We start from the raw sequence: 21,155 nt of genomic DNA on the forward strand, positions 1-21,155 counted from the left end.
TAATTTCACATTTTTAATCTCGGCCTCCATGTCGACCGGATCTTTATCATTTTCCGTGTTTCCCCGTTCCTCACCACTCACACAATCACAATTATCGTGGCTCGGGCACATGGCCAGACATGGCCATAATCTTTCACTTTTTATAGTTTCCATGGGCACGAGCAAGATTCGTAACGTAACCTAACCTCACTCCTTATATACTCTCTTTGACGCACGGCTTGTACCCGCGCGTACGACTGTTTCCCTCATTTGCCGAGAGAGTTCGTGAGAAGCAACACTACTTCTTCAATACCAAATCTTATAATCGTATTTGCATGCTCGCAAGTATTTTTTTCTTCTCCTTTTTCTTATGAATCTTATATTGAATTATTTCTTGTGAAAGTTTAGTTTATTAAAATTTTTAATAATTTTCTGAGATACCATTGAATGTTGAGCTTGAATATTTTTACTCATTCGATTAAAAAGTTTTCTTCGAAACAATTAAAAAAAAAAGAAACTAATAAAGTTAAATGAATTTTGATTGGAGACGAAATTAATCGATCCTAAAACAAAAAATTTATTCGATTCCTGATTTCACGAGTGACTTTACTATCGAGTGGTAATCGTTTGGATGGAATATTTTTATCATAATAAAAATCTTTGTAAAAGTGTTCAAATATTTGAAAACACCGATTAAAAAATTAAATCGGGAAACTTTTGCCAAATATTTGCCAAATTTTTTTCAATCTCCCCACAATCGAGAGTAATAACCGCAAGAAAACCAAGCTCCCAAGGGATAGCACGTCGAGTGATGGATTGTTTTCCACCATCGAGGTGGACGCATCTGTCCATCGAAGTAATAGGAACCGGAAGGGGGCCATCCAAGGGACGTCCACAGTAGTCGGGTAGTCGCCAAGAACGATTATAGTAAACGGCCGGTGGACCACTGTCGATTGGACGCCATTCGTGCCAGACACTCGATCACGGAATTCGTACGTAGGTCAACATTAACGTTCCAATTACTCGAAAAATCCAAGTCGAATTAAAAATCCGTCTCTGTTTTAATCTTAAAAAGATTATTTTGCATAAATATTTCTCACGCTCACGTTTCATCTTTACTCGCCGTCGGTCACAGCGAAAAGTAAACACGAGCCTCGAATTTTTCCTTGTCCGTTCAAACGGTAGATGGAGAGATCGATGAACGAGAGAAAGACAGATAGATAGATAAATAGACAGAGAGAGGTAGCGCGCACGTAGGCGGATCGGTCGATTTATTTTTCGTCGCGATATTCCTTCTCGGTTTCGAGCGAGGGTCGGGGGGGGGGGGAGAGGGGGGGGGATTGGACTTCCGTCGCGGCCGCGAAGACGAGGCGACGCGTAGCGGCGAGGGAAGGAGGTGGTCCGCGACATGGGACGACAACGATGGAGAAACGACTTGCGGCGGAGTTCCGCGAACAAACTTTAATTTCTTACGAGTTCGCGAAAGTCTTTCCAGCCGTGGCGCCGTCCTTACCACCTGCCTGGAGAGGGAAGCTGGGAGGCGGTGGTGGGGAGATGCAGACGAAACCGAAAAGTTTCGGCCGAGCCGTTGCATACATACAAGAGACGCGTTCTACACGGTGTCTCATTAGTTGGGACGATCGTTAAAGAAGCGGTTGCTGTTTTCGATCGAGTCCCATAGGCGTGGAACAAAGATATCGTATCGATCGTGATATTCTAATATTGTAATTTTGAATCATCTTTTAGTTTAGTTAAGAATTTCGAAATTTTGATCTTTGATTTCTTCGTCGTAGGTAAATTTTTCATTCGATTAATTCTTCTCTTTTTTTTTAATTTAAATATTAAATTAATATTAAATTTTTTTAAATAATTAAATTAATATTAAATTTTTTTAAATAACTAAATTAATATTAAATTTTTGTAAATAATTAAATTAATATTAAATTTTTTTAAATAATTAAATTAATATTAAATTTTTGTAAATAATTAAATTAATATTAAATTTTTGTAAATAATTAAATTAATATTAAATTTTTTTAAATAATTAAATTAATATTAAATTTTTTTAAATAATTAAATTAATATTAAATTTTTGTAAATAATTAAATTAATATTAAATTTTTGCAAATAATTAAATTAATATTAAATTTTTGTAAATAATTAAATTAATTTTAAATTTTTTTAAATAATTAAATTAATTTTAAATTTTTTTAAATAACTAAATTAATATTAAATTTTTTTAAATAATTAAATTAATAGTAAATTTTTTTAAATAATTAAATTAATATTAAATTTTTTTAAATAATTAAATTAATATTAAATGTTTTTAAATAATCAAATTAATATTAAATGTTTTTAAATAATTAAATTAATATTAAATTTTTTTAAATAATTAAATTAATATTAAATTTTTTTAAATAATTAAATTAATATTAAATTTTTGTAAATAATTAAATTAATATTAAATTTTTTTAAATAATTAAATTAATTTTAAATTTTTTTAAATAACTAAATTAATATTAAATTTTTTTAAATAATTAAATTAATAGTAAATTTTTTTAAATAATTAAATTAATATTAAATTTTTTTAAATAATTAAATTAATATTAAATTTTTTTAAATATTAATTTTTTTAAAATAAAAGAAGAAGAGAAAAATGAAAAAAGTAAGAATATCTTGATTGAGTAGAATACACTTAAAATTGGTCAAAATTTTAAGTTCTCTTAAAAAAAAAAAAAAAAAAAAAAAAAGGAAGAAGAAACAATGGTTTCTTTATCGCACTGTGCTACAAAATGCGCTTGAATTACAACATTTAGCAGGGGCGAGGGAACCTCGTCCAGAACGAGCAATTCTCGATTGAAAAGAGAGTGGAAAAAGAGGGACGGAAAAGAAGCAGCGAGGGAGGAGGGAAAATGGTCGTTTAACGGGAAGTTCCTGACAAAGGGGTCTCTTTGTTGCTAATCTTTCGGAATGTACACCTCCCTCCGCTTAGGATTTTGTTAAATCCCGCGCCGTTTTCTCTGGCCTGGCCCTGAACGTGTATTTACGATTTTATCGAGGCGGATAAACGCAGGAACATCGCGTAATCCCGTAAGCAACGTAGCTTTTTTTTCCATACGGTCGAGCGTGGAATGCCACGCGACCGATAATTGCACGTGAATGTTCGTTCGCTGCGAATTCTTTCGCGATTAAATAAATTTTTGCCTCTTGTCCAGATTTAAGTACTGATCGAATTTTTAAATGCTACTTGCGTTGTATATAAAAAAAAAAATTTCGTGCAACATTTTTTTCCGTACGAATTCGTATGAAATTCGTGTATTATAATCTTATAAGATTTCAGAGCGTAAAGAAAAGAATGCAAGAGTATTGCGTTACGCGATAACTTGATAATTCTAATTTTCGTTGTGTGTTCTACGTATTATTTTGAAAAAGATAAAAATGAAACTGTCACAACCGCGATTGTATTATGCCGTGTTTTTCTCTGTGACCGTCTACAAGCGGAATTTTTGATATTTGAAGGAATATGGAGAGTTTTATGCTAATTGAACGACACGGACGTAACGTCCCTAGCGCATAGCGTAAATGCATGCCACCGTATTTCCCGGTAAGACAGTCAAGAATGGTACACTAACGCCACCAGTGAGCGTGGGAGAAAGTCAAAAAGGAAAGACGCGCAAAATGAAACGAATCGGTAGCAGAGATGATGGCGCATGGAAAAGCAAACCGCGTGGGAAGCTATTATAGGGGCAGCTGGAAGGAGAGAGCGAGAGAGAGGGAGAGAGAGAGAGGACGAAAAAAGTGGAACGATTACGAAGAAAATGAGGCGTCGCGGGAAACGTGGGTGAAATGAGCCGAATGGAGAAAGAAGACAACGAACGAAGAGCGTCCGTGAGAAAAAGAAATGCCGGAGAAAGAAAAATGGAGCGACCGCTGACGGAGAAATAGAGATGGAGAACCGCATGAACGTAAGAGAGAGAGAGAGAGAGAAAGAGGGAAAAAGAGAAAGAAAAAGAAGACGCGATGCGATACGATAAAATTCAAAGAGATAAAATGAACTGATGGAATCAAGTGAAAGCTCGATCGTACACGAAGTGTAGTATCGATATGAACTGAATTCGTGCTCCAGAATTTCAAATCGATCGTTCCATTCGATTTTTCGAGGTGGGAGTTAGCGGTAGAAGGTCGACGCTTGGATTCGTATACGTACCCATCTTCATTCATGAGTGACGGAAGACGAGAACAGTGAATTTGTGAATTTTTTATATTATTTCTCTTTTATTTGAATTTCATACGTGAAACGAATATATGATGTTTCAATACGTGAATAAAGAAGAAATACAATCCGATATAGGTTAAAAAAGTGTACGATTTAATCCCAACCTTGTAAAATATTTATTCTTTAAATATTTTCCTTTAAAATAAGAAATTAATTATATTGTACATGGTGCTCAAAGATTACTGATAATTGTTCGAAATTCAGTCAAGATCGAATTCTCGTGTTTGATAAAATTTAACTGACTCGAAGTCAACTGCTGCTCGCACGTGCAGAAACGAGAATTCTAAAAGGAGAGAGCGTTAAGGAAGTCTTAACGCGAGTGAGCGAGACGGGGAGTGAGAAATGGTGGGGATGTGCGCGACGTGTGGCAGGGGACGCGTGGCAACACGCTTGCCGCAGCATCCGCGTGAAGTCAGTCGGCTGTCGGATCTCGAGCCGTGCAGGTCGTTTAAGAGTTTTTGTAGTTTGCGTTCGATTACCGAGACGCGTGCTACAAACCGCGTGGTTATCACGTTATCAATCAAAGTTTCTGGTGTGTTTCGTTCAGTGCTGTTTCATGTTATTTTTCATCGTCGTTGTGTGAACGTTCCATTGAATTTTTCGACAGGCAACAAACAGTGGTTGCAATTTTTGGGGTGTACAACGTGACAGACAGGAAGATCGTTGGATAACCAGACTACCGGTGAGTCAGCATCTTATGTTTATATGTTATGATGGTGTCGTTAAAGACATCGTGTGTCTATTTTCGACTCGAAACGCGATACCTCGTTGATTTCTTTCCATGTCAGATAGTCAAATTTAAAATTTTTGGCCATTAATTCGTGACATCGTCCTCATCGTTCGTATGCAATGTCAAAAATATTCGAGATAAAACGATGAAATTTTGTTGACAGAAATACTTAAATATAAATTTTGACGTATTCCGAAAAGGACAGATTATTTATTTAGTTTTGATTTTCGACTCGGTTGACTCGGTTGAACTAGTCACGAATGAGGGCACGAAGTTTCTTTGCCAGTTAAAAGAGGAATTCAGACGAATATACATGTGTGTACGTGTAAAGCTGCGATTGACATTATGTGTCACACGCGTATGTATGTTAGCTGGTCATACACGTTTTGCGAAGCTTTTAGTATAGAAAATATAATGGTGGAAAATCGTATTGTAAACATTTCGCACATATATTTTATTAAATCCGCGTTGCAAATCGTTTGCCAGTGCTCGTTGACACGTGCATGTTAGGTTCAAAGAAATCCAGTTGAACGAGAGTTGTACGAAGTATGACTTAATAAACGCGAGAGTGACAGCCGGCATTGCAATTGCGTTGTGTCACTGGTCGCGTCATACGAGATATGTCCCATGTATTTCAACGTTCGTCGCCGCGGCTTCCCCCACAACCGGTGATATAACGTTCAACAGGGGCCGAAACACGCTGAGTTGCACTCTGCTTCTCTCCATGTATACTTGTGTCCTGTTTTTATGCAGTTTCTGTGACGCGTCTTAAAATATGGAGCTCAACCAGAGTGCAATGTTATGCTGAGCCGAATGATGTATTTTTGGAGCCCCCGCCAACTTCTCGAGCGGTCCTTCGTGTAAATACGTTTTTAGTCGGAATTTTTCAGAGCGTACCATTGTAGAAAACCATAGAAATTGTAGCTTCGCTGTAAATACACGAAAGTCAGGAAATCTCGCATCGTTTTAAACGGGATGAAAGGTTATACGTTTAAAGTTGTGTATCTTTCTTGACATCGTAACAAAGAAAACTTTGATCTTTCGGTATTATTATGATTTATCAATTTTTTTATTTCTCTTTGTTTTTTTTTCTTTTTTTGATCGTAAATTAAATAGTCTTCGCTACGTGTTATCGAAGTTTCTAATTACGCGAAGGAAATTAGATTGAAACTTTGAAACTAACTTTTGGTATTATATTTCATTTATATCATTATTATAGCCAACTTAGTTATTTCAATTGTTCAACGTACAACGATATTCAATTATATATTTTCGATCAATTTTGATTTTCATTTATTTCTTTTGTTTTTCACTTTTTATTTTCGATTCATCATTTATCTAGATCCTTTCAATTACTTAATCTCGACGATTATTCGATATACGTATTTCCTAATCCCTCGATTTCTCACTTCGTTTACCAAATCACTTCCTCCATTTCTCCTTCTTTGATTCTTCTCTCGTTCGTCGAAGAATCCCCAAACTTTTCACCCTTCTCGACCCTCCAATTTTTAAAGCTTCCCAACGGCTTTCCCAAACTTGTGAAATAGTTGGCGCGCAAAATTTATATCCTCCAAGGCTGGCCAATAATTAGATTCTTATATCACGAAAAGTTTTTGACCAAGCTTCATCCTATTAAGCTCGTTGAAACGTTTCTCGTCTCCGGTGTCGTTGACACCCGCAAACGATTAAAGAACCAGTTTTTTCTCCGCGTCTTTCCCTCTTTCTTTCTCTCGCTTTTCTTTCTTTTAAAAAAGTCTACTCCACCTTTGACTCTCTTACTTCCATTGCTTCCATTTTTTTTCCCACTCTTTACTCTTCCACCAACGATAACATCTTGCGTTTTCGTTTTCTCTCAAAACAATTTCTAGCCACGGGACACCTTGTTTCGTCACTTTTTTCGTTCGATCCTTGCATTACGATTTCTTCTACGTTTCTAATCAATTATCCAATCGAATCTCGTTCGAAAAAAAGAATTCCTCCTGTAATGAAGATATAAGATATTTGTCCCAGCGAAATATTTTGTATAAATAACACGCGTAGTGCATCAGGATAAGGGTTGTACCCTGGAAACTGAAACTCTGAGAAAACTTGCGTTCTGAAGTAACGTGTTTACGCGAGTCCCGTTGAAATCAAAGTTGCCAATCGTAAAAGTAAAATAACTTAAAAACTCTGGACAAAAAGCAACCGGATCGATAAAATTCTCCATTTTATTCCAAATTCCCCTCCCCTTTCGAAATTCTCGAAATTTCCTTGTCCACTCTCACTTTTTCTCCGCTCAACGCGTTGTTTCTTCACCGCTTTCTTCGAATCTCTCTCGAAAGAGGCAGCGGCGAGGAACGTCGGCGGAGCGCGGGTCAGAACGGCGGCCGCGATAAATCGCACGATGGGGCAAAGGGGGCACGGTGGCCATTGGACAGTTCGTTTCCAGGCCATCTCGCGCGATACACGACGCGTTACGTCACACGTGCATTCGGAGAAACGTTCGCTCGGTTGACGCGAGTCTTGCTATCGGCTCGCTCGTTGTATCCGTGCCTGTGCATCGTTGCCTCGCCAAATTTATGACTCGTAAATTCCGTTCGAATCTTCGCACGCGCTCTTCCATTTTTTTTTCTCTTTCTCTCCCTTTTTTCTAACTTTGGCGATTCCAAAGTGGCAATTAAACTGCGTTATATAAAAACACGTGTTAAGGTGGAGCGTGAAATTTTTTTTTTTCTCCGTGATTTTCAATACAGTTATTTTCTATGGAAATGTTTCTCCTAGATTCATTCATTTAATACTTTTGTTATAAAAGTATGAAGTGAAATATAATACAGAGATAAAATTCTTTTTTTTTTTTTTTCTATTTCTCTCACTTTCGCGATTTTAGAAGTAGAGAATGTTTAAGTTGTGAGTTTATAAGAGGTTAGAGATCTTTATCCGTCGTATTTCTTCTCGGAAGATTTTGAATCGGTGGGATTTTTGGTTCGCGTCTGAAATTCGAATTAGATCGTCCTTCCTTTTCGTTTCTTTTTATTTTTCTCCTCTTTTTTTCCTCCCAAAGAATTTCCCTCAGGGTTTTAAGGAACAGGGTGGTACGAATTCAGAGATAGGATCGTGTATGTATATATCTATCATTCTTGCTTTTATCTTTCCTATAACTTTGTCTTTTCCACCACTATTGCCCCTCGGAGAGTACGTCTACGATAAATTTACTCGCCTTAGATTATTTCTTATGTATGCATCGCGGTCCCTTCGTGTCGTATAATAGCTTTGGAATTATAACAAAATCTCTCGTTAGAGAAGGAAAGAGAAAGGACGGTGTACAGTGTAAAGGGAATATCTCCAAAACGTATCGTGTCCTTTTCGAGTGTATTTAGAGAAGAGAATGTACAGTAACTGCGTCCATCTTGGACACTGGCCATTGTTATTCGTAGCAATAGGGAAAAATGTACGTTGTGCGTTGAACTTGCATCGTGTAACACGTTGACCGGCACGCGTGTTCCTAACGAAATATCGTTCAGGTCAAATCTCGTTCGCTGTATCGAGTGTAGTATCCATGTAGTTCTATTGATATTTTAGTAACGCGAGTTGATGATTGGAAGGATGATGTCTCGCATCGTTTATTTTTCCATTACATTGTTCGCATCCGCAATGGAAATATCGATAATAATAATTGTATTGCGATAATAGTTTCTTATGCTAGTAGAATTAGAAAAGGGATGGTATCGAATAGTTGATATTCAATTTCTTATAGGATTTCAGTTGTTCAATGGTTTGGTAGTTTACGAAAGTGCAACGAAAGAAATATGGAAATTAGAAGATTTTAGAGAATTTAGAGAATTATTAGGATTATCTGAAAATAAAACAAAATCTTATCAAAAGCTTCAACGGAGTCAACATAATATTTGAAGAACTTTTTGTTCAAATTATACGAATCAACTTCTTTGTATAAAATGTTTTAAAATTTTACATTGAAAATAATTTTTTTAATAAATTATTTTTTTATTATTTGTATAAATAATTTTTTTAATAAATCTTTTTACTTTTATAAATAATTTAATTTTTTTAATAAAATATTTAATTATAAAAATAATAAATAATATATAATATATAATATAAAATATAAAATGTTTTAAAATTTTACAAAATTTATTACAAAATTTTTTTAATAAATTATTTTTTTATTTTTATAAATAATTTTTTTAATAAATCTTTTTACTTTTATAAATAATTTAATTTTTTTAATAAAATATTTAATTCTAAAAATAATAAATAATAAATAATATATAATATAAAATATAAAATGTTTTAAAATTTTACAAAATTTATTACAAAATTTTTTTAATAAATTATTTTTTTATTTTTATAAATAATTTTTTTAATAAATTATTTTTTTATTTTTATAAATAATTTTTTTAATAAATCTTTTTACTTTTATAAATAATTTTTTTAATAAAATATTTAATTCTAAAAATAATAAATAATAAATAGTATAAAATATTTTAAAATTTTATAAAATTTATTACAAAATCATTTTTTTAATAAATTTTTTATTATTTTTTTATTTTTATAAATAATTTTTTTTAATAAATCTTTTTATTTTTATAAATAATTTTTTTAATAAATCTTTTTATAAATAATTTTTTTAATAAATCTTTTTATTTTTATAAATAATTTTTTTAATAAATCCTTTTATTTTTATAAATAATTTTTTTAAAATCTTTTTATTTTTATAAATAATTTAATAATTTTAATATATTCTGGAATATTTTTTCAAATACCTTTTATTTTTATAAATAATTTTTTTAATAAATTTGTTTATTTTTATAAATAATTTTTTAATTAGTTTATTTATTTTTATAAATAATTTTTTTAATAAATTATTTAATTATAAAAATAATTAATATAATAAATAGAATAATAAATAATTTAATAGTTATAATATATCTTATGGAATATTTTTCTAAATGCCTTTTATTTTTATAAATAATTTTTTTAATAAATTATTTATAAAAATAATAAATAATATATAATAAATAATTTAATAGTTTTAATATGGAATATTTTTCCAAATGCCTACAAAGATTCTTCATAAGTAGTCGAATAAGTGTTACCCGAATATGGGTGACGCGCAGTCACGTGATAAAGAAAGGAAGGAGGACATATATTATATATATATATATATATATATATATATATATATATATATATATATATATATAAATTCGTTCGAATAGAAATATTTTGTTACTAATCCATATGTACAGCTTGGTGTCCAGTTTAAATATTGCCGTTATTTGTAGCAATATATGAAAAAATGTTTTATACTAAAACTTGCACTATACAGAGGCCGATGTATCGCGATATAAACATTTTTTGCGTGGTTGAAGACGTAGAGGATATTTCAAAGTCATCTCTGTTTTTTCCAACGGAATTCTATGTTTATATTATATTTTTTATCTTTTAATCGATCGTCGATGCAAGGTCAAAATAACTAGTGAAATAAACTTTCTTACATTATAGGAGATATTCGAATTGAAACGTCAAATTGGAAAGTTGAAATTTTCGTATCGCTGCATCAGTTGTCTCTGAGTGTCTCTGAGAGTTACTTAACTTATTATTTTAGCACATGCAAATCCAATGTAATTAAAATTGTTTGATATATTTTACCTTCCTTCATTAAATTTTTCTCTTTGAGCTGTTTGAAAAATATTTTCGTTTATCGATTCCAACATCTTATTTCATTTGAAGTAAACAAAGATGACCTTGAATTCTTCTCCAATACATCCGCTCAGTACAAGTTTCAGTATACAATATTTTTTTTTCTGACATCGTCTTTTCGACGAATAACGACAACATTCAAAGTATTTCGTACAATTACTTTACTTTAGTACACTTTTCTCTCGATCAAAGACTCGTTAAAGAAACCTCAACGCCAACTCCCGCCGCGTCACACGTTTCAATTATATCCCTCGACACCCATAAAACAATTATATCCCCCAACCTCCATCCCTATCCCCCATCCAACTTATCCAAAGGTTTCTATCAGTAAATCGCTTCTCTCGAATTCCTTTATCCGCCACTTTTCGAAAAATGTGGCCGTCCACGTTACGAACCTTGCCTCGCTTTTTCGAGCGAGGAGAGCCTTGCTTCCATCCCCACTCCTCTTCCCTCCCAGTGCAAGAATGCCGCGTTTCTCATAATCGTAAACACGAGCGGGCGAGCAAACTTTTACATCAGTGGTATCAATCCTGATAACGCGTTTAAGCTCGACTTAATCCGGACTGTTTTTTCTTACCGTTAACGCTTTTTCCTCATCCTAACATGGAAGTTTTCTTTTTTTTTTTTTTTTTTTTATGAAACCTCGGATAAAAATTCTCTCTTGTTTTTTATTATCGTTAGAATCAAAGGCGAGAAGGGGGGAGGGGAAAGAAAGTTCGCGAGATCTGGACGATTAGATGTTCGTGTTGAAAGATTCGTGTGATGAACGGATTAATAATTGCGAGGGATTGGATTAAAAATGATTTTTAAAGATTGAGGAAAATTTCGCCTGCGACGGTGGTCTGCGGATGATAACTGCCGTTTTATTGGGCCAATGAAACGAGTCGGAACGAAGGGAGGGGGAGGGAGGGCGTAAAGGGAATTGTCGCCATTTATGTAACTGGGATACGAAATTGTTACGATTCTTGGGAACAATTGAGGCGAATGATAATATCAGTGCGTTCATTGATACGATTTAATTCTTAGTTCTCGAAAGAAGGCCACGAGAATATTTCGAAAGGATTTTTTTACCGCCGAAACAATTTTCTTTTTGGGGAAAAAAAAATTTCACACAGAAATTCACACACACACACACACACACACACACACACACACACACACACACACACACACACACACACACACACACACACACACACACACACACACACACACACACACACACAAATGAGAGAGAGAGAGAGAGAGAGAGAGAGAGAGAGAGAGAGAGAGAGAGAGAGAGAGAGAGAGAGAGAGAGAGAGAGAGAGAGAGGAGCGTGAAAAGTGAAAATTTACTTCAAGGAAATCTTTATCGATATTATTCGAATCAAAAAAAAATTTCCTTAGCGAGAAAGAAAAATAGAGATTTACTTTATAGGGAGAAAAACTAAGAGAGCAAAGCACGTGATCCTCCTCCCCCTCCCCTCCCCCCTCCCATATCGCGAAGAGTTGCAAGATAATAAAAGCGGGACGGTCAATTTGCGAGGCCGTCGCCAATTAAACGGTCGTCGAATTATCGTGGGGGGGGCGCGTAACGCGCGCCCGGCCCAACGCCGAATTAATTAACAATGTCGTGAAAATTCATTTGCCCCATCGAATTGCCGCGCTCGTAACGAGCCTTCCCTCCCACCTCTCGCTCTAATAATACGCGATCGAACCTTCCCGCTCCCCTCCCTCTGTTTTCACTTTCGCGACGTTGCTGTCGTTAAGAGCGGAGAGAGAGAGGGAGGGGGGGATAGAAGAGGCGGGCGGGCGAATTGGAACGAATTTTCGAGACGAGGGGGACACCGCGAGCAGCGCCATCGCGCGACCGATCGTTGAGCGCCCTCTCAGAGAGATCGCCACCGGATCGAAATTACCGGCGGATTCGGACGAGTTTTCTTTTATGTTTAAAAGAAGAACTTCACTTTCCACACCGGCGACGATACGGGCGGAAACGAGGCACTTTGCTCCCCGCACCTTGCCGTTTTATCTCTCCTTATGCCGCTCTTACACTCGCGCGCAACCCCTTTGCCACGCTTAACCTCCATTATTTTAACGTCGCCCTTTGTTCCACCCTTCCGTTCCCTCCGATCGGCTCGACGCGAGCTCTTAATTTTCAATTCCGACTCCTCTTTTTCGTTGCTCTCTCGCGGTCCACTTAGAGACTCTTCGGTTCCTCTCCCCTCCCCTTCATCGTACGCAAGTATTTATTTCGGAGGATATTAATGGTCAATTTTCATTTTTCGTGGAGAGGGAAAAAAATTTGAAACGAAACATCTCCACTCGATTAATCGTTCCCTTGATAATCCGTACCATTTATCACGCTTTCGCGTACATGGTATCACGGAATATTCACCGGGACGTATTCCTTTCTCTCCACCTTTCTTTTTTTTCCTCCCACGGATCCGCTCGCCTGCCAAGTCTTTCTCGTCCAACAGGCGATCGTCGAGGCCACGTTATCGGCCGAGTGTCGTCCTTGATTCCTGTCCGCCCGAGGTGTCCGTGAATTTCGAGAGCGAAATAAAGGGAGGCTCTCGTTAAAAAAACGAACAACCCTCTCTTGGAATTCGAATGGGCCTATTTCTTTTCGCTTCTTTCGTTTTATCTTTCGATGCTTGTTCCTGTCCTTTTTCTCTTTTCTCTCTTTTTTTTTCCTTTCTTTCGTGCGCGAAAAAGAGAGAAGAGAAGAGGCAAGGCATACGAGAATGATTGGCCGTGTCGTAAAAGTGACACTCATCGCGCCCACTGTTATTGTTATTTTCGTTATTGGAATCGATTATTCCTTTCGATTCTGTTTTATTTTATCCCACAACATTTTTGTTTGCTTGTTTGTTCTCGTTTGGCGGTCCCATATATATATATATATATCGTTTCGTATTACTTTTCCCTATCCCATTGTTTCTGGTTTTTCGATTCATTTCGGGCAAAAGTATCGTATATTTAAACACGTTGTTGTTGTTGTTTCCTTTTCAGAGGCAATTGATTAATTTAAAAAAAAGAAAAAATTTGTTTCATCGCGAGATCCAAGAAACAACGAAAAAATTACTTCGAATCGATCGTTCTCGAAAGAAATCGAATAATCTCGTCAGCCGCGCGATTAATTTACTTCGAATTTTAAGAGACCACCGACTCGGTCGGTAAATAGTACTTTTCTCGGGACGAGTTTGCAAAAACGATGTAGAGCCAGATGTCGTAACTCGATACCCCGGCTTTCCTACTCGAAAACGCTTGAATTCAACATTTAACGCTAGTATCTCGTCCCGGCTGCCTCGCTGCGCAGGTTATGTCTGACGATATTCTTCGTTTCAAAAATTACTGGCATTGAATAATTTTGAGGATCGAAGTACGACTGTTTTATAAGTGTATAAAAATTATTCAAAAATACACACAAGTTGCGTGATAATATAACGTAATTATCGAAATGAATTAAATTTTATTTTCTGTTAAAAATTTTTTAATTCGACTTTCGAAGAAAATCGGGAGAGAAATTTTTCGAACGATTCGAATTCGTTGTATCGCTGTATGGAACAGTCTGTACAGAATAATTTACGGTTTTTACGGTTTCACTTTGGTGATACTTTTGGTGGATACTCAGTGGATAAAACAAGAAAACGCGGTTCTTGGCAGAATTTTAACCGGCGATTTTTATCGTATCGTCTGAAATATTACGACTCGGTCATATTTTTCTCGAAAGAAAGCAAATAACTGCACTTTTCGGCGATATAAAACTTTTTTGTATCTTCGATAACTCGAATTTCTTTCTCACATTTAAAGATTGATCAACGAAGAATTCCATTTTTAATCGAACTAATTATCTTTTTTCTTTTTCGTTGGCAACAGTTTACCGAGCGAGTGGCGCGAAATTCAAATGTCGGTTACATCCAATTTACATCACTTTCCAAACGATCGAGTCTCGAACGCCCTCTTCGAACACACGACGCGATATACGACGTACACGCAGCGATGCAGTGATCCCACTTAAGGAGCACTCTCGCTTCCTCGAATATTCAATATGCGTTCGCAAGAGCCGATTCGCTGATGTTCCTCCTTCCCGATTACACCCGAAGAATTATTTCGCGCGCTGGAAACAAAAAATTTACCCGAAAACGGAGAATTTATTATATCATCAACATACGTTTAAACGACGAAGCGGGTTACCGAGTAAACAGCGGGGCGGAGGAAGACGAGTTTGATCGATAACTCGGTGTTCCTTGGTACTTTATACTTCCGGAAACTGGTGCAGTATTGTACCGCGCATAATTTATACGCGGAATATGGAATCTATCCTCCACTTGGAAAATTTGCAAATATCGACTTTTAGTCTTTTCTCCAGTTGTTTTCTTCGTCCAATTTTATTTAAATCAAGGATATTCATCAAGGATGAAAATAATTCAACGAAACGAATGAATAAATAATTTTTTCTTTTCAAATATTTTTGAGAATATCGTATATTTTTTTTTTTCGAAATCGAAATATCTTTCGCGTGTAACAACGAGCAGCGACAGAATAATCTTTTTATACGTTGAAATTCGGACGGGATCGAGCGCAATAATTTCGTCAATGGTTAATTATCTTGTGACGCGCGAAATATATTTGCTCGTGGGAAGCCACGAATTTGTGTTTTCCTTATTAATATTCATGGATTTCGGGGAAAGGGAGAGGGAGAGGTGTTAAAGTATTTATCCATGACGACTGGGCTAATTATCGATGGCGTAGCATCGTTCCGAGAGAACGGTCGAACAATCGTATAAATAACGGATAACATTCAATTAATGACGAACGAATACATCGTTGCAGAACGTGTCATCATATTTTTTTTCCCCTCCCTTTTAATTATTTTAATTAAACACTCGTTTCAATTTCGATCGATTTTTTTTAACTTTGAATCGAAAGAAGAAAACAAGAGTTCGATCGTTTCGTCTCACTTACTTGCACGTGAAAATTTAGCGCGCTCCTTCTCTCTCTCGCACGTGACTCGACGCACGCGAAATACCGGCCGGTATCGTAGCGCGACATCTTCTAAATTATCGGCCGTGGACGAGCACCTTCCATACGCGCGACGTTACTTATTCCAACATCACGTGTTTCCCTCCTAATGAACTATCGTGCTTCGTTTATTCACTCGTGTATTCAGATTACAAATCGTACACAATAGATATGATCCAGATATTCATCCTTGTATTATATATATATATATATATTTGTCGATCGTTTGTGGAGGAAAGAAGAAAGCTGGAGGTAAGAGGGGAGGCAGGTATCGTTTTATTATGGCGGAAAAGTCAATTATCGGTCGGCAGAAGCGAACACGCACCACCCGCTCGATTCGATTTCGATTTTTCATCTTCTTGCTGCCTTGTCCGCTTTCTGTTCCGCATTTAAAGCAGGAAATTAAGCGGTCTCTCCTCTCCTTCCGCCCTCCCTGGCCGCCTTCTGCTCGCAAACTTCCTCCCGGCCGACGAATAGACTGTTGCTCGAAAACGTAATTCAACCGGGCTTTGTGCCGTAAAATGGCCGGCGTTGACGTCCCTCAGTTGCTAATATGGCGGTCGCATTGTTTCACGAAACACGCTATCGGGCTGGCAAACGGAATCTCCCTCCCTCCTCTCCCCCCTATTTTTTTGATTTTTGTCGCTGAGGGACGTGTTTCGTTGTTTTTGCGTTTTTTGTGAAAAGTTTCAACGGGGAATCGCTTTCGTATCGCGGAAAATAAAAGTTTAGGTTAGGTTAGGTTAGATTACATGACGAATCAACGACAATTTCCTTGATTGTGAAATTCGATGCAATTACTATTAAAGAATCGAGAAGAGAGAAAAACGATATAGAAAATCATTGTATTAGGTATTCTTTTCGAATTTTTGTCACGCGATTCTTCCAACACACATCGTCGAACTTTCTCGATGCACCGGAACATCGTCGTCTTCCGAATTAAAATTTCCGGCTTTGAATCTTTGCCACCACTTTTTGCACGTAAGATAAGCGTTCTCTCGCGTTTCACAAACCATTTCGGTAGTTTCGACAGCGAATCTCCCCTAAGCTGGAACACAAAAAGTAAACAGCGACGCGAACGACGTTTCTCGCGCGTCGTATAGCTTGAAATTGTCGCGTAAGACTGGAGACTATTGGAGCGCTCGTCGCGACTCTTCTTGAAAGCAAAAGAACGGTCTTTCAGATGGCGCCACTAGCGGTGAAGTAATTCGAACTCTGCGACGAGTTACGATCGTAGAAAAAAAGAAACGGGAAGGAACTTGCTACGTATACCTGATATTTACACTTCTGTGTTGACGCTCTGATAAAACGTAGCAAGAGTTACGAGAATATTACGAGGGTGGACGTAAATCTAGACGAGGAGATATATTTCGAAATGTTGGAAATTTCTCGAGAGGGGTCGTGAATCATTTTAAACGGTTGTAAAACCGGGAAGATGGGTGAATCGAACAGATTTTCCCGCGTAACGAGGACAAAGGGGACGGCGAATCCGAGCTTCACCGAGCCACTCCGGATGCATAATCAGCATGGGAAATGCGTGTCGGGACACGGAGCTCTCGTTAAGTTTTCTCATTAAAATTTGGCCTACTACCAAAGGAGAGGAGAAGGGGGGGGGGGGGGGAGAGAGGCCAATGTCTAATGACAGAGGTGAAAGGCGCGGCAGCCTCCGCGGCGGGAGGAAGGATTTTGGGTGGTTGGGGCTGTTGATTAAGAACCCCGTCCTCCGCCTGTCCAAAATTAAAGCTTACTAAAGCGTCCGTATGAAACCGGAATATTACACAGATAACTCTCGATCGAAATATAAACGGCAAGATATTATCGATCGATTAATTAATTATTTAATTAATTTATTTTCGAACCAGTAGAACAAATCACATCGACTCACATCTTTATTTTTATTATTTTTATTATTTTATTATTTTTTATTTTATTTTTTTATTTTTTATTTTATTATTTTTTTATTTTATTATTTTATTATTTTTTATTTTATTATTTATTATTTTATTATTATTATTTTTTTTTTTTTTTGGTCAATTTACAATACCGTTCCCTCATACTGAAGAGAAAAATTCCATTGTTTATTAATTTTTCGACGGGAGACGATTTTCAACGATTTCGAAAACAAAATCTCTGCGTTGAGAAAAAGCGACACATTTCTTTCTGAAATCACGAAACATCGTCGCGAAGCAAACGAATTCCGCAGCCGCGCGCCCTTGAATTTTCAATTCCATTGTGCACCGGCCGTTGTTTAAATTGGCCGGGTTCGCCCTTTGATGTAAATTTGACGCCAGCCGACGGTGAAACGGCCGGAGGAGACACTCGCAACTGTGTTACTCTCCCCCCTCCCGCAGTGTTGTTGTTCAACGCGTCCTCCTTCCAATTTTCTTTGCCACCGTTCGCGAATAATTCTGATTATGAATTGGCTCGCGAGCTAATTATTCGCAAACAGATGTCCACTGGATCAACGTTTCGAGATTTATGATTTTATTCGATGATCGGCCGATAACCGAGTTTTTAATTTTGAATATTGAACGATCTCTCGTTTCGGTGTCGCGTTGGGCAAAAAGTAATTAACGATGAATTAATGATTGAAAATTACGATTAATATGTAATCATTGATCAATGAGTAAGAAAGGAATCAGAAGTTGTTATAATCGATATTGCTTTATTAATTATTCATCACGAAATGATTACATTTTCGATTATTATTTCATCCGTATTTTCGTTATAATAACAACCGTGAATATTTTTCTAGAAATATATATATTTTTATATAGTTTTACAGAAAAAATCTTTGGAACGAGTTAATTTCAAACATTTTATCCGATAATTTTTATCAAAAACTTGAATTTTGTTGGAAAAATCGACCGAACGATTTAAAAATTATTGATCAATGGTTACAAATTACAGAAGGTGATCGTGATTATCGATTCATTTTAATGATGATCGATTGATCAATGATTACAATTATTAAGATAATATCAGGTATGCAAATAAATTTTTTCTCTTTTTTTTTTCCAAATTCAAGATTTTATTATCTTCCCGCCGATTTTTCTCGCGTCTGAATTGGATTTTCGTCGTACGATTCCTTTAACACGTCACCGTCGAACTTTCTCGATGCACCTGAACGATCCGAATTAAAATTTCCAGCTTTAAATCTTTGCTACCACTTTTTCCACTTTGTTATCACTTTTCCGTAAGATTTTTCTCTCTGTAACGCGCACAAATCATTTCAGTTTCGACAACCGATTTCCTAAGTTGGAACGCAAAAAGTAAACAGAGACGCGAACGACGTTTCTCGGACGCCATATTGCTCGAACTTGTTGCACTGGAGCGCTCATCACGGCTCTTCTTAAAAACAAAAGAACGTTCTTTCAGATGGCGCCACGAACGAAAAGAAGTCGATTACGAAATAATTAATAATTGCCCAAAGACTGTTAGATAATTAAATTTCCCAATTTTTACGTTCGAGTACGAATTCGAATCTATTTTCATTTCTTCTGGAATTTGGAAACTGGAATGGAATTTCAGTTTTCTCGGATAAATCTTAATCGGATAAAAAACCTTGCTTAGACATCGATGCTCGCCAGCGATATCATAACCTCTTAATATTTGAAAATCGAGCATCCCGGATTTGCTCGGCTTACCTTTCGAACATTAAATTTCAACGGAGACGTTCTCCAAAAGAGGAAGAGGAAGAGAGAGAGAGAGAGAGAGATTCTTAGAGTCTCGCTGCAAATCTCGAGATTTCTCGACGAAAGTTATTCCGTTAGTGGCTTGGAAGGATGTAATTTTAGTTACTAGAACCACCGCTTATACTCGCCGCGCGTTCGTCGACAGTTTCCTTCCCTCTGTTCTTTCTCTCTTCTCCACCATCTATATACTTTCTTCTTCTCTCTCTTTCTCTCCTCTCCACCGCCTATATACTTTATTCTTCTCTCTCTTTCTCTTTCTCTTTTTTTCTCCTTTTAGAGTTTCGAGCAATTAGTTTAGGATTGCAAGCGACTCTCCAAGAGATTCCACTCCCCTTCCCTGCTATAGTTATAGATCAACTGCGATTAACTCGAGGAACGGTAGATTCTTTCTACATTTGGAGGCTCGAGATAACGTGGTTGAATTTTTATGAGGCGAGTTCCTGATCGTATAATTTGTAATTAAACCGTTTCCAACCGTTTAGGGAGGAGGGGGGAAACATTAAATTTCGATTAATTAATCGCGAATTTTTGGATTCGAGAGAACTTAAAAGAATCGATAAACAGCATTAAAATCCGGAAATAATTAATGTCACATTCGCTAATTATCGATCGAGCATCCTATAATATACTTCCAATTTCCAATTTCTTTTACGATATTATCCGGGAACGTGCGAAGATAATTCGACATAAAAATTTTTATTCCACGCACGATAATGTTCGACTAATCTCTCCCCCCTCCCCTATGATTTTCATTTTCGAATATCCAATAAACACGGATGCGGACCACTGTTACCAATTACCTTCAATTACGATCCACCTCCCGCCGCCTCCAAAAGGGAACAAGAATTCCTTACCGCTGAGAGCGCAATATCTAAATGGTCGAAAGGGGGGGGGGGAGGCGGACGGTTCCAGGCTCGATTAAAATCTTAAACCAAACTGTAATCCATTAGCGTGATCATCGAGCATTCCGTCCCGAAAGGCTCAAAGGGGGAGTGAGTTGTACACACAGGGACGCGGATCCACGCGCGTCGCGACGCTCCCGTCTTCCTCCCCCCCCCCCTCCCCTCCCCTCTCCTTCTCTCCTCGAAATTCCTCCGCATTTCGAGCAGCCCTCGAAATTGGACGGTGGCAAAGGGGAGGAATTCGATCCTTGAAATCGCGACGCACGCCTTTCATCCCCTCCGCTTAACCGCCCTTCTTCCTTTCTTTTTTTTTCCTTCAAGGCAGAGAGAGAGAGAGAGAGAGATACTCTCTGGGTCTGGTTCGAAGTGGAATCGAGGGTTAAGGGATGGGTTTCTTTTTTTTTTTTTTTTTTTTTTTTTTTGATTGCTTGGCTTCTTTTTTCTTCTTCTTCTTCTTTTTTCGGGGACAATCGACGAACCCGAGATCCTTCCTTTGATCTTCTCCTTCGTGCTTCCCGCGGCGCGAGCAATCTTTGTCCGGCATGCGAATACCATCTTCTCCCCGTGATTTTTTTTTCTTTTTTCCTTCTCTCTCTCGAATTTTGCATGAATTTTGAAAAGTCGAACGTGGCTTTCTTTGATCCCCTCTCTTTGTATAATATGCGAATTGAATGTTCTTTTTTTTTTTTTTTAGAATTTCGTTTGAATTTTGAGAAAGTAAATTGAGCACGATCTTTCTTTTTTTTTTTTTACCTTTCTCCACAATAGGATCGAATCACGTTATACGTACGTGTATAGATTTCTCAGATCTCTCACTCTTATGCAAAGGGTAATATAATGTTTTAGAGATTGATTCTGAAGATCTC

At 36.7% G+C, this 21,155-nt stretch overlaps 1 protein-coding gene across 7 annotated transcripts in view; it reads left to right on the top strand.

Moving 5' to 3' along the window:
• The window catches only part of LOC408862 (prolyl 4-hydroxylase subunit alpha-2), a 323,379-nt gene that overhangs the window by 136,047 nt on the left and 166,177 nt on the right, over positions 1-21,155 (top strand). For 2 of the 7 annotated variants that reach the window (XM_026440565.1, XM_026440567.1), the window contains exon 1: positions 4,491-4,937. The exons of 3 other annotated variants lie outside the window; for them this stretch is intronic. The gene's annotated coding sequence lies outside the window, so the exon portion shown is untranslated. Of the gene's footprint in view, positions 1-4,490; positions 4,938-21,155 lie in introns of those variants that run through there. 2 more of the 7 variants (XM_026440564.1, XM_026440568.1) reach the window with 1 other exon arrangement.

This window comes from Apis mellifera, linkage group LG5, assembly GCF_003254395.2.
Source record: "Apis mellifera strain DH4 linkage group LG5, Amel_HAv3.1, whole genome shotgun sequence".
Classification (NCBI taxonomy): domain Eukaryota; kingdom Metazoa; phylum Arthropoda; class Insecta; order Hymenoptera; family Apidae; genus Apis; species Apis mellifera.